At 49.7% G+C, this 14,338-nt stretch overlaps 1 protein-coding gene and 1 pseudogene across 4 annotated transcripts in view; one reads left to right on the top strand and one right to left on the bottom strand.

The window, feature by feature from the left end:
- LOC141156624 (eukaryotic translation initiation factor 3 subunit L-like) overlaps positions 1 to 13,124 on the bottom strand; it is a 41,390-nt pseudogene extending 28,266 nt beyond the window's left edge.
- Positions 1 to 14,338, top strand: part of LOC141157324 (ankyrin repeat domain-containing protein 54-like) — a 436,436-nt gene that overhangs the window by 58,347 nt on the left and 363,751 nt on the right. The window lies entirely within an intron of this gene.

Raw genomic sequence — 14,338 nt, 5'->3', positions numbered from 1 at the left:
AGGAAAATATCTGTGCCTGGTAAATGAATTCATCAATAATATCCCACAGCCACTGGTTAGGCAGCTCCAAGGGCGCAGGACCATCAGCATCTACAAGGAATTCATCAGTGTCAATGCAAATAATATCGCACCAGCAACACAACACAAGCCACAGACAAAACTGTCATGTCATTCTTAGAGGGGTTATCGCACAAACAATGATCATATAGTCACAGGATTCACATGCATGTCCATTACTGCCATATGTGATCATGCATGTGCACTACTGATCTATCCACACTCAGCACACAGGATTAGCTTTGTGTCTTCAGTGGGTGGGAGGGGGTTTGCAGTGGTTATACCCCCCCCACTGATCTCACCTGTTGATACATCAATGTTTGGGTGAAAACACCTTTAAAAGAGGTAGTCCGAAGGCCAAAGAAATTTTCATCTAACTCCCTATCTAGTGCTGTAATTTAAACCCATTTCAATTAGGCTTACATTAAAAATTCCCTACCGTCCCCTAACTACACTAACTGCTATTACATCTTTTTTCCCTATTTCCCATGCGCTGACGCTTCGTGTGAGAATCCCAGTGCATGATGAGATACTCAAACAAAGAGTCATAAGAGGGTAGAGGCTGCGGTCACTGCTGCAGTCGCAGCCCCCCTCCCTGCAACCAAGAGTCAAAAGTGCTGTCCATTTCAGGGCATGGGCTAGTCCGTGCACGCTGTTGTGGCACCCCAGGGGTCTGGTTGCCACAGTAATAGAAATATTATGTCTGAGAGCAAGTGGGAGGTTTCTCTGGTCAGGAGCCCTAAACATGCAACACGGCCCACCCAGACCTGGGAGGGGAGGAATCTGCCCTTATAAACTGGGTCTGGGGCGGGATTAGTGAGTGAAGCCCCAGACAGAGACGCAGTCTGGTCTGGAGGAGAGCAGACACAGGGAAAGTGAGAACAGGAGCTCTGTAGGAGCAGAAGCAGAAGACCAGGGGCTGTGAGCAGAGATATAGCTCGCCCTGGCTGAGGACACTAAAACCGGACACAGGAGTCCGAGGCTGTGGGGACTGATATATACCCAGCAGCAAAAACCAGCCGGCAGAGGATTCCAGGTCCTCTGGCCATAGAAGCCCGGAGGCTCAGTCACAAAGAAGGGACCAGCACCGCCATCCAGGAGCGGAGGCTAACAGAAGGCCCCAAGTCACCAGCCATACGGGTGAGCACCACACGGTATACTCAGGGACGTGGGCTACTTGTAACCGCTGACAGCAAGGTAGCCAGGAAGAGTGCAGACAGACGGGGAGGCCTACAACTCCACCTGGCCAGGGGAGATCCTGCTTGCTCACAGACTGACCACGCCCCTTATACTAGCCAGTACTCCCCGGAGGATCTGCCTTATAACATCAGTAAAGACCCTGAACTGCAACCACACGTCTCTGTGTTTCATCGCCGCACCAGCACCATTAGTATTGGGACGCCCACACCATCACTACCATCATTCACTCTAGCTGCCCTGAGGCAATACTTCTCCTGTGGGGAGTCATCCCATTCTTGGCTGCGCATATAACATCAGCCTCAGCGGTCTGCAGCGCAGCGGCGGTCCCCACTGACCGCAATCCACGGGTGGCGTAGTCGGACAATTGCAATACAAATAGACTGCCACTGGTTTGACCACCCTGAGCCACGGACCGGGTCACCGCCACGCGGAGACTACAACCCCCCAGCATCCTACCACAGGCCCGGTTCCGGGTTCCCAGCACAGGCCCAGGGGGTGAGTCAACTTTGGCGTAGTCGGCAGGATTTCGTGCCCGCAACCACCGGGTACTGCGTGCCTGAAAAAGACTTTTGTAACTTACCTGTGGCGAAGTTTCCCGCCGTCCGGAGTCGATTCCCGCCATCAGACGCCATCTTGGACCGTTTCCCGCCATTAGACGCCATCTTGAACCGTTTCCCGCCGTCTTCTGCCGTCTTCCCGCCATCCGCAGCTGCTTCCCGCCATCGGACGCCATCTTCAGGACGCCGAGCAGGAAGAAGAGGGGCGTGGACGCCGAAAGCGCGCGACACCCGAAGCTCTGCCCCACGCACCGACGCTGCGCAAGGTCCTGGAAGGGAGGAAGAGCGACGCTGACGTCATCGGAGCGCGACGCCAGGTCCTCGACCCCGACGATCGACTGCGGAGCCGCGGCCTACGGAAGAAGAGCATCGCAAGGTAGGCCACGGTCCACTAGGGGGGAAGGAGGATGTCGGACACCGAGGGGAGCTCCACCGCCACACCGGCCGCCAGCGCAACCGCTGCTGCGGTCATGCCTTTCACCATGCCCTATATCCCGGGGGCAACCTGGCTACCCCAGTACTCAGGGGAGTCACATACCCTAAGTGACTTTAGGGAAAGACTGGATAGCCTCTTCCAGGTATACCCCCTCACGGAGGAGCAAAAAGTAAGCATCCTGGTGGCCCAGTTAATCGGGGCAGCCCAAAGGGAGGTAAAGTCCTGGCCACCTAGGAGGAAGAGGACTGTCAGAGAAATACTAGCCCGGCTGAAAGACACGTTTGATACCCGCACCTCAGCCGAAATAAAGCTCAGATTTTACAGGTGCAAACAGCGGGCACATGAGAGTATAAAAGACTATGCTCTAAACCTACAAGAGGCCCTGAGAGCCATTAAGCAGGCAGACCCTGACAGCGTGGGAAATGAAGACAAGCTGTTGACCGAACAATTTATTGAGAGTCTACTGTGCAATGCCCACCGAACCCAGTTGCGGGCAATGGCCTTACAGGACCCTGACCTGGACTTTGCACAGTTCAAGGACAGAGCCATCCGGGTGCTCCGAGAACTGGCACCAGGTGGCGCTGTGACCCACAGGCGCCCTGCTATCACTTACCACCAGGAGACGGCGCCCTTGTCTGCAGGGCCTGTGGGAGCTGATGCGCAGGCTTTAAACAGTGACCCGGCTACAGACCTGCACCATCAGGTCCAAAAGCTGACTAAGAGCGTTGCCGCACTAACCAGAACTGTGCAGTCTTTACAGGTCTCTTCTCCAGGAAAGATCCAGCTGGCATCCGGACCGGAGGACGTCCCGTGGCACCGACTGAGGAGGACCCCACCGGCCAGAGGAAGACCCAGCGACAGATACAACGAGGACGGACGACCCATCTGCCGCCGCTGTAATCAACCCAGACATATGGCAAGGTACTGTCATTTAAACGGGCACAACCTGGGGTAGAGGGCCAACCCCCAGGCATAAGATCATCAGGCCCATCAAACTGGCATGATAAATACGTAGGGGGACGTCCAATCTTGCCTGTGGTACTGGATGGCATTCCTATGAGTGCCCTACTAGACACTGGGTCACAGGTGACCACCATCCCGTACGTGCTGTTTAAGCAGTACTGGAATAACTCGGACATAACCCGCTACCCAGATGACGACCTGAGTATCATCGCCAGCAATGGTCAGCCCGTGCCGCAGGTGGGATTCAAGGAGGTGACCATTAAGATCGGTAAAGTCGAACTGGCGGCACAAGGACTGATTATAGTGGACATAGACCGTCATGAGAGTCACCCTAGAATAACCTTGGGAACTAATGTGATTGAAAATTGTCTTGCAGAGGTGATTCTCATTTTACAGCAGGTTGCCAAGAACGCCAGTTCCAGCCAGCAGCGTGTGCTCCAAAAAGAGATCCGGGCACTGATGAAGCGGCAACAGGTGGAACTATCTGGTGGTGAGATAGGTAGCGTGAGAATGTGTGACCCGTTCCCTATTGCCATGCCCCCAAAAAGTGAGATGATGATTTGGTGCCGGGCAGCTATTGGTCTAAGAGGTAGAGACTACCAGGCAATGGTAGAACCAGTCTACTCGGACAGTAGGCCCACCATTTTGACAGCACGGGGGGTGGTCGATGTACGCCATGGGAGGGTGCCCGTCCGCATCATAAATATCGGGGAGAGAGAAGTATACCTGCCCCGGTATGCCACGCTAGCCAAATTGTTCACCATCAACCAGAACTCTGTACAGGCCGTAGAACCCTTGCCTCCATCTCAACCAGAGGAAGGTAACGGCTCTAAGAAACCAATGGAGGACTGGCGTCAGCAACTGCATTTGGGTACTGACTCCACTCCCTCACACCAAAAACAGGGAGTCTATCGGGTGGTTCAAGAGTACGAGAGAGTGTTTAGTAAACACCCGCTAGACTTCGGGCGAGTAAAGGGGGTAGAACATCACATCCCCACGGGAGACCATCCTCCCATAAAGGAGAGATACCGACCCGTACCCCCTGCACACTACCAACATGCCAAGGGGATGCTAAGAGACATGAAGGAGACTGGGGTAATCAGGGACAGCTGTAGCCCCTGGGCAGCTCCACTAGTCTTAGTGAAAAAGAAAGACAATACCATGAGAATGTGTGTAGACTACAGGAAGGTTAACCGTATCACACACAAAGATGCGTACCCGTTACCAAGGATAGAAGAGTCCTTAGCTGCATTAAAATCTGCTAACTTCTTCTCTACTTTGGATCTCACTAGCTGGTACTGGCAGGTTCCTGTAGCAGAGGCAGACCGGGAGAAGACCGCATTCACCACCCCGATGGGTCTCAGCGAATTTAACTGTATGCCGTTCGGGCTCTGCAACTCACCAGGAACCTTCCAACGGTTGATGGAATGCTGTCTAGGACACCGGAACTTCGAGACGGTCCTGTTATACCTGGACGATGTCATCGTCTATTCCAAGACCTACGAGGACCACCTGAAACACCTGGCAGAAGTGTTTGAAGCTCTGGCAAACTACGGTCTAAAGGTGAAACCCTCCAAGTGTCACCTCCTGAAACCAAAGGTGCAGTACCTGGGACACGTGGTGAGTGCTGACGGAGTGGCTCCCGACCCTGATAAGATCACCGTGATTAAGGACTGGCCAAGACCCTCCAGCATAAAGGAAGTGCGGCAGTTCCTCGGGTTGGTAGGCTACTACCGAAGATTCATTCCCGGTTTCACCAAAATGGCAGCCCCTATGCAGGACCTCCTGATAGGTCAATCTCGGAAAGCCAAAAACCAGAAGCCGCCCTTCAGGTGGGAAAAGCTGGAAGAGGAGTCCTTCTGCCAGCTGAAGATGGCCCTCACGGGGGATGAAATCCTGGCATATCCAGACTACAGCCAGCCCTTTATCCTCCACACGGACGCAAGCAACATCGGGCTAGGAGCCGTACTGTCCCAGATCCAGCAGGGGAAAGAACGGGTAATCGCTTACGCCAGCCGAAAGCTACGGCCCACGGAGAGGAACCCTGAGAATTATAGCTCATTCAAGCTGGAGTTCCTGGCAGTAGTGTGGGCAGTGACCGAACGTTTCAAGCATTACCTTGCCTCTTCCAAATTCACCGTGTACACGGATAACAACCCATTGACACACCTGGACACTGCAAGGCTCGGTGCCCTGGAACAGAGATGGATGGCCCGCCTGTCCAACTTTGAATTCACCATCAAATACCCGGCGGGACACTCAAATGCCAACGCGGATGCCCTGTCTAGAATGCCGAACTTACCGGACGTAGGGGAAGATCCAGAAGATCTGGAAGAAGTCGAGCTCCCTGCGTTCCACCGTTATGGGATTACCCTGTATTCCCACCGTGTGAAGTACAGGCACTCCGTGACGTTCAATCCCTTGCCCCACTACAACAATGATCCTGCAGTCCGTTTGGTGAAGGAAATGCTGACCCAGGCTGATGCCAGTCTTGACCCAGACGCTCCGGAGGAGACCAAGCATCTGTGGAAGGAGAAAAGTAAGCTGTTCCTCTACTGGGAGAAGCTGTGCCGGAGAATGGTTAACTCTCGAACACATGAGTTGACCTGGCAGGTAGTGGTCCCAAGACGAGACGCGGCTATGGTTCTGGAGGCATACCACAACGGAGCAGGACACTTCGGATGGAAGAAGCTGGAATTCTTGTTGCGTGAACGGTTCTACTGGGTAGGCATGTGAGGAGCCATCGAGAGGTGGTGCAGAGACTGTGGCCCGTGCCACCTGAGAAGAAAAGACCGTGCCAGCCAGAAGACTCCCCTGCAGCCCATCATCACCAGACAGCCACTGGAACTGGTAGCCCTGGACCATGTGAAACTGGCTCCAAGCAGATCTGGGTATGTCTACGCCCTCACAATCGTAGATCATTACTCCCGGTTCCTGGTGGTGGTCCCGGTCAAGGACTTAACGGCTCAAACAGCAGCTAGAGCCTTCCAGCAGCACTTCTGCCGTCCACACGGGTACCCGGACCAAGTGTTGACAGACCAAGGACCAGCCTTCGAAGCGGAGGTCTTCCAGGAGTTCTGCAACCTGTATGGCTGCAAGAAGATAAGAACAACGCCCTATCACCCTCAAACCAATGGACTCTGCAAGAAGATGAACCAGGTGGTGATAGATCTGCTAAAATCATTGCCCCTGGAAGAACGCAGTCTGTGGCCTGAGAAACTGCCCGATCTGGTGGACCTGTATAACCACATCCCCGTAGGTTCCACCAACTGTACCCCGGCTTACCTAATGAGAGCAAGACCTGGTAAGCTGCCTATTGACCTGGATATGGGAGTCCTGACACCGGAGGACACCTCGCCAGAGGCAGACTGGGATACAGAACGGCAGCAGCAGTATCGGAAAGTACAGGAGAGCGTCGAGCGAAGTCTGTCTCAAGCTAGAGAAAGGCAAGAGAAGGCTTATAACCAGTATGCTCGCACTGTTCCCCTGGTACCTGGAGAGCAGGTCTTGAAGAGGAAGAGGCGGCTCCACAAGTTGGACGACCAGTGGGAGAAGGACCCGTACACCGTACTGCCATCAAGCCATGAGAACCCAAAAATCTGCGTAATCAGTAAGGATGGAGGAGAAACCACAGCCATTGTCTCCAGAGACCACCTGAACAAGTGTCCCGAGCAGCTGCAAAGCCCTGAAGAAGATCAAGAAAACCCTCAACCCGCAGAGGAAAGGGAAGAAATGATCAGTACCGTACTCGGAGACTTCCCCCGGTCTTGGACACAAGTAAACGGCGCTGTCGTGGTACCCGTCCTCACCTTTCTCCAGCCAGTCCCGCAAGTGCCTACAGAGGAACCGGTAGAGCTGGAAGAGCAGCCGGCCCAAGAGGCAGAAGAATCCACACCAGCAGTCCTGGAGGATCAACCCTCTGCTAGTAGTGAGCCTGCCGTGCCCCTACTGAGCCAAAGAGTGCGCAGACAGCTGCCAAGCTTACCCATAACATCTCCTACACCCTGTAGTGCAGAACCAGTTAGTGAGCTCCGTAGGTCCACTAGGGTCACTAGAGGTCAGATGCCCGCTCGCTGGAGAATATAACTAATGCACTGTGAATTTATCTGTTAACTGTTTATGGTTTTTGTTGTTGCCTGTTACTAATTATGTTTCTCAGTTACCCTGCAGATTTATTTGGACTAACAGGTTATGGACGCTGGATAACCGGAACAGTTTTGTAGATAGTTGCACCTTGGTGCCTCTTGTGAAGACGGCCGTGGAAGAGAAAACCTGTCTGGCGTGGCCTCCTTGCGGCCCAAAGTAGCTAGCTCCAGCCTTGCAGCCACGCCCAAGGCCAACGCAAGGGGTTTGCTTTCGACAGGTCCCCTACTTCGCTTAAAGCTTCACCTTGGGTGACATGGACACCCTCCAGTTACACAAACTTCACCTTGGGTGATATGGACACCCGGTTACGGACACGCCGTGACCTTTACAGACTAAAGTTTCTTGTAAATATGTTGTCTTGTTATTGTTATACCTTGTATTTATGTTTCTTTAAAAATGTGTTTAGTCCCGGAGTACTAAAGTTTACTAGGGGGGAATGTGGCACCCCAGGGGTCTGGTTGCCACAGTAATAGAAATATTATGTCTGAGAGCAAGTGGGAGGTTTCTCTGGTCAGGAGCCCTAAGCATGCAACACGGCCCACCCAGACCTGGGAGGGGAGGAATCTGCCCTTATAAACTGGGTCTGGGGCGGGATTAGTGAGTGAAGCCCCAGACAGAGACACAGTCTGGTCTGGAGGAGAGCAAACACAGGGAAAGTGAGAACAGGAGCTCTGTAGGAGCAGAAGCAGAAGACCAGGGGCTGTGAGCAGAGATATAGCTCGCCCTGGCTGAGGACACTAAAACCGGACACAGGAGTCCGAGGCTGTGGGGACTGATATATACCCAGCAGCAGAAACCAGCCGGCATGGGATTCCAGGTCCTCTGGCCATAGAAGCCCGGAGGCTCAGTCACAAAGAAGGGACCAGCGCCGCCATCCAGGAGCGGAGGCTAACAGAAGGCCCCAAGTCACCAGCCATACGGGTGAGCACCACACGGTATACTCAGGGACGTGGGCTACTTGTAACCGCTGACAGCAAGGTAGCCAGGAAGAGTGCAGACAGACGGGGAGGCCTACAACTCCACCTGGCCAGGGGAGATCCTGCTTGCTCTCAGACTGACCAGGCCCCTTATACTAGCCAGTACTCCCGGGAGGGTCTGCCTTATAACATCAGTAAAGACCCTGAACTGCAACCACACGTCTCTGTGTTTCATCGCCGCACCAGCACCATTAGTATTGGGACGCCCACACCATCACTACCATCATTCACTCTAGCTGCCCTGAGGCAATACTTCTCCCGTGGGGAGTCATCCCATTCTTGGCTGCGCATATAACATCAGCCTCAGCGGTCTGCAGCGCAGCGGCGGTCCCCACTGACCGCAATCCACGGGTGGCGTAGTCGGACAATTACAATACAAATAGACTGCCACTGGTTTGACCACCCTGAGCCACGGACCGGGTCACCGCCACGCGGAGACTACAACCCCCCAGCATCCTACTACAGGCCTGTTTCCGGGTTCCCAGCACAGGCCCAGGGGGTGAGTCACTGTCATTGTGCGATGTGCACTCATAGCATGTGCTCTGTGTTGTCAGCTCAGATCAGTAATAATGAGCCAACACCACAGAGGAGAGTGCACTGTCAGAACACGGCGTCAGAATACCCGGCGGCGTGCAGAGAACAGCACTGTCCCCACAAGTGACACAGCGATCAGGGACTAGCCCAGCCCCTGAAATAAGCGTCACTGATGAAGCTTCAGTTCAGGGAGGAAGCAGGGGCTGTGGCAGCCTCTCCCCCTAATGAAGCTTCATTTCAGTATCCCAGCATGCACATAGCATCATCAAAAACCAAGTAGGGAAAAAAAAAATACAATAGCAGTTAGATAGTGAAGTTAGGGGACGTTAAGGAATTTTTAGTGCAAGCATATTAGAAACTAGTTTGGATTACGGTACTAAATAGATTTATCATCCACTCCTGGTTTTGGCTTTCAGATACTGATATGATATACTGACCAAATACTCAACGTGTGAATGTGGCTTAACAGTTAAACTTACTCAAATTGTAGTTGAAGAGATTGCAGTAGTTGTAGTAAGATTCGAAACGCTGCTCCAATGTGGGTCCTCCCTAAACAAAGGACAAGAATCAGTGTTATTGCATCCCCCCAAATACAACTTATGCACCGGTGTCCAAATTAAAGCTGCAGAACGAATACTTACTCTAACTTTGGCGTAGATGTGTCTGTAATATAGCTCCTTATAGAGGATTAAGAACACTGCATCTGAAAGAGAAGGGAACTGGTTATAAACACCCACACATTAAGTTTAGATGGTTGTTTTAGATTTCTAACAAAGTCAGAAAAAAAGAGAAACAGTTATCAAAACCACAAGAACAAAAGTGGATAAAGTAGCATTAGCAAGTAAGAAGTGGTCAGCATTTATTTTTCTAAAATGGAAAACTGCTTCCTTTTCTATTGCACTAAATATAATTGACTCTTTTGACTGCAAAAGCATCTCAGCCTATAAAAAAGGGTGCAAATAATAACTCATGAGGGTATGGGCACACAACGTCTTTCAGACAGATTCAGCCTAAAGAAGCACTATAAAAAAATGCACAGCAATGTTAAAACTTCTGTTAATTCTTTTAACCACTGCAAGTTTGAAAACCGGGATGTGGACGCACGTTCAATATTTGGGGGGCTTCTGCTTGGAAGCTGCTAGCTATTAAAATGACAGAAAAAAAAAAAGCCGACAGTAAAACTGGTGCAAAAATGCCAATGAAGACGCTTTGGGAAAAACACCGCCGTAATTTTCCTGCACAGTCTTAGCCTTTGATAACTTAGCAGGTACACCGGCGAATAAGAGATGTCATGTGCACCTTCCCCAAGTCATACAGCCATCAGTAACGTAAATGCCCACACCTACCATTCCCAACTTGCGGAGCGATTGCTTCTGCTTCAGGCCATGGGGAATTCTTGAAGAAACGTTCAGTTAACTTTGTCCAGCTGCAATGAGAAGAAAGCAGTAAGTCAGTGAGAAATAACGATGGTAGAGTCAGTCATGAGAGTAGCAGCTGCAAAAAACTGATCACACTGTCATATGAACCTCCATGCTGCAGAACCTCTTTACCTGTTCTCATAGATACTGTATCTTGTATCTCGTACACCTTCTGGTCGATGACATCGCTGGACACTCGGCTGGCCTGCAGCTCGTACACCTTCTGATCTATCAGGTCAGACACTGTCTTGTGGAAGTACTGAATAAAGTTCTTTATCACTTCAGGGATGACCTGATAGGTTTGCTGCTCATACTGGCGTTCATATGCCAGGTCCTGCTTGGGGTCACCTGTGATAAAAAGTGAAAATGCTTATCAATACTAAATAATATAGAATAACTCACAAATACTAGTTCGACGTTTTGGTGGGATAAGTGAACGAGGCTCCAAGAAATATTGAGCGATTGGTGATGTAATATACACAATTTGCTGCTGATGTTTTTACAGGAGCATGGTTAGGCTCAATGGACATAATGGAAATCACCAATACAATTCTGCCTCATCTCATCGGCTGACGTGTAATATACAAGAGACATACGAAGCATGTTATGTTTCTAAAGGGAACCAGTCATGTCAGATATTTTTTTTTAAGTAAATTTATTGCTTTTTCATTTAGTTTTACAAATCAAAAAGAGAAATAATATAACATGTTACAAAAGACATCATGTTTACATTCATGAGCGCACTTCATATATCACACTTAAAAAATCCTATATAACTGTTAGACTTTTAAAGGGAATCGGTCATGTGAAAAATGCTATTAACCTGCAGATTAATAGCGTTCTGAACCTGCCTGGTACCAAGAGGAAAGGAACTTTATTTCTTCGGCAGCATTCGGGTTTCAGGCACGGGGGCAGCGCCGGTTCAGTCACCGCTCTGTGAATGTAGAGCGATGGCTCTAACTTTGCCCCCGGCCCTGACAGCTGGACCTAATGCTGAGCTGCTGTCAGTCAGTGTCGGGGTGCAGTTACAGCCGCTGATCTCTATACACAGAACGGTGACTGAACCCGTGCCGGCGCTGCCCCCGTGCCTGAAACCAGTACACTATTGGGAGGCATAATGTTAATTTCCTCCTGACAGCGTGGGTCTAGGTGCCAGCACCAGGCAGGTTCAGAACGCTATTAACCTGCAGATTAACCCCATATCTGCAGGTTAATAGCGTTTTTTTTCACGTGACAGGTTCCCTTTAAGTCCTCAAGACAGTAACAGCATTTGGAATCTTTGTGACACCTTCAGCCTTCCCAATGTACTGTCTAATTCTTCGATACCTTCCTTTCAGTGGGTATAAAAGCTTGTACTAAATGTTTTATCTCTACAGCACTATAATACGTTAAAATAAACTTTCTTCAATTATCAAGGAAAAGCTTAGTTTTTCTTTTATCGCGTTCTGTTTCTATCTGCTCTATGTTCAGCAAACGTCTTAGTTTGTCTCAAATCAAGTGTGATGAAGGTACTGATTGCGATAACCAATCTTTTAAAACGGCCTTTTCTAGAGATCAGAAAAATGGAGTGTATGAGAATAGGAAAGCGACCACAGCTTGTGCTCCCATGCACTCCTCCTTCTTTATGAAATATTGCTAACATAGGGCTTATCTACAATATTATATTCCAAATATGTTCTACACTTGATTGGATTATGCTCAAGAACGTTTGGACTATACTACACTGCCATAGTCTGTTTTGCAAGTCTTACATTTGGGCAATATGAGATTCTATCAGTCTGAAGTGTACCTGATCACACTATTAACATGCAAATACAGGGATAATCTGCAGATTAATAATGTTATGAAGGTGCCCAGTCGTCGTACTGAAAATGCAACACCTGGGAGAAAGTGAACTTTACTTCTCCCTGTAGCCGCTGCTTTCAGTCATACCGGCGTCTCCGGAGAAATTAGTCACCGTTCACAGCACTGAGAGCAGCGGCTGTAAGCATGGACCGGCACTGACTTACTGTCGGCTCAGAAGTGCATCAGTGTAGAGCTGCCACTCTCTGCGCTGTGAGCAGTGACTGTAATTGCTCAGGACATGGTGCTATGACTGAAAGTGGCGGCTCCAGGGAGAAATAAAGTTAAAACCAATTGGGAGAAAATTAAGTACAACGTCCAGGCACTTTCATAATTGTCCCTATATCTGCAGGTTAATAGTGTTATCTGACCTGATAGATTCCCTTTAATGAGGCTGGTGGAATATGTAATGCAAAATCAACAGGGTAAAATCACAGCTAGTGTGCTGGTTTGTTCATTGTATCAGAGGAGAAAGAGGTCAACTAAATAAGAGCACAAGGTGACGGTTACAGGACCACGTGGGCATGTTTGTGTGTGGTCAGAAGAAATAGCAAGAAGAATTTCCTCCCCTTCTTCCAAGAACCTTATCTTTCTCATTTTTCTGTTGGCATAGCAGTATGAGGGCTTGCTTTTTGTAGGGTGAAAATTCCAACAAGGGTAAAATGGTAAGAACAAAAATGCAAATCCGCCATTGTATTCTGGGGCTTGTTTTTACAGCGTTCATTGTATGGTTAAAAAAAAAAAAATTGACCTAGCAATAGCAATAATCCTACCTGTGTGCGTGTCATAGTCCGCCTGGCAGCTGTAGGGATCATATGGGGTCTGCAGAAAAACAGATCAGAGGGAAATGAGCACAAGCAATAATAACCCATCCACACTGGGATAACGACAGCCGTAAAGAGAGCAATCACACGGGACTCGCCCCCAACACCACTACTGTGATTGATTCATCATCTATTCCACAGCCACTCACATCGTAATCCTCGTACGACATGATGAAGTCTGCAGAGCGGCCACCGGCAGCTGCAGCGCGCACAGGGGGAAAGGAGAGACCAACTTCCGGCGACTTCCTATGACCGCACTGCCGGTGTCGCGGGCACACAATCAGGGCCGCTTTTACATTTCTGCTTCAGCACGATTCTTTGCGACCTTGTGGCTGATTGGCTTTTCTTGGTCACGTGTGTTGCAGGCCGCTCTCGCGTGTAGCTGGCTCTACCACATGGAGATGGTTGTTATCTAGTAGCAGACGTTCTGTGGCAGCTCCTGGATCACAGCTCTGATTACTGCAGAGCTCCTCAGGCTTAACATTAGGATCTGTTGTACTGCTGATAAGTGATCCTAGGTCTGGTCATTTCTACACACTATTCAACTATCAGGCGTAAGGGGGTGACATACTTTCTTAGGTTGTGTTCATACTGAAGTTTTTTAGCGGGTTTTCAGAGCTGTTTCACTCTTAGGCTATGTGCCCAGGATGCAGAAATGAAGCAGAAATTTCCTCAGATCCGCAAAGGTCAATTTCTCTTGCGGGTACGCTGAGTTTTTTGTCCCTTCTTACTGGGTCATATTTTAAATAAAGCTGCATTGTTTTTGATACTTCCTGGTTGAGATTCTTATGTGCGGATTACATATGTGATTGATGCATTTCTGCCGCGGACACGCACTAAAGACGCATGTGTGATTTTACCTGATTTTCTGCATGTAATGCAACTTTATAGGAAATATTTACACACAAAACTCAGCGTACCTGCAAGAGAAAATGTCCGGCTGCTTATTTCAAACACGCACCACAGGTGAGGTTACATTGAGTAAAATAAAAGCACAGGGGGCAGGAGATTTCTATAAATCCCATCCACTTTGCTGGATTTGTAAGATGCTTCGTTTTTGATGTAGCAAAATATGCAGCATCAAAAATGCACCAAAAGCTGATCTCTGGAACGTAGTCTTATACTGACCCATCTCTTTTTTAACTCCAGAAACTGAAAACACATCTGACTGTCTTTAAACTTTAGTATGTGGTGTTATTAAAGGTATAACTCACAACTGTCCCGGATTCAGCGGGACTGTCCCGATTTGAGGGCTCAATCCCGCATCCCATTCCATCACATCTCCGCTGTTCTCCAGACTTTTATACTCACCTCTCCGACGACGTTTTCATCGCTCCTGTAGCTTTTCCCGGGGCGGGGCTTCTCGTGCATAAATTACATTTTT

The sequence above is a fragment of the Phyllobates terribilis genome, unplaced genomic scaffold (genome assembly GCF_046119375.1).
Source record: "Phyllobates terribilis strain yellow unplaced genomic scaffold, ASM4611937v1 Scaffold_8__6_contigs__length_399053987, whole genome shotgun sequence".
Taxonomy (NCBI): Eukaryota; Metazoa; Chordata; class Amphibia; order Anura; family Dendrobatidae; genus Phyllobates; species Phyllobates terribilis.
The sequence above is the reverse complement of the archived record's forward strand: the minus strand, read 5'-3'. Positions and strand labels throughout refer to the sequence as shown.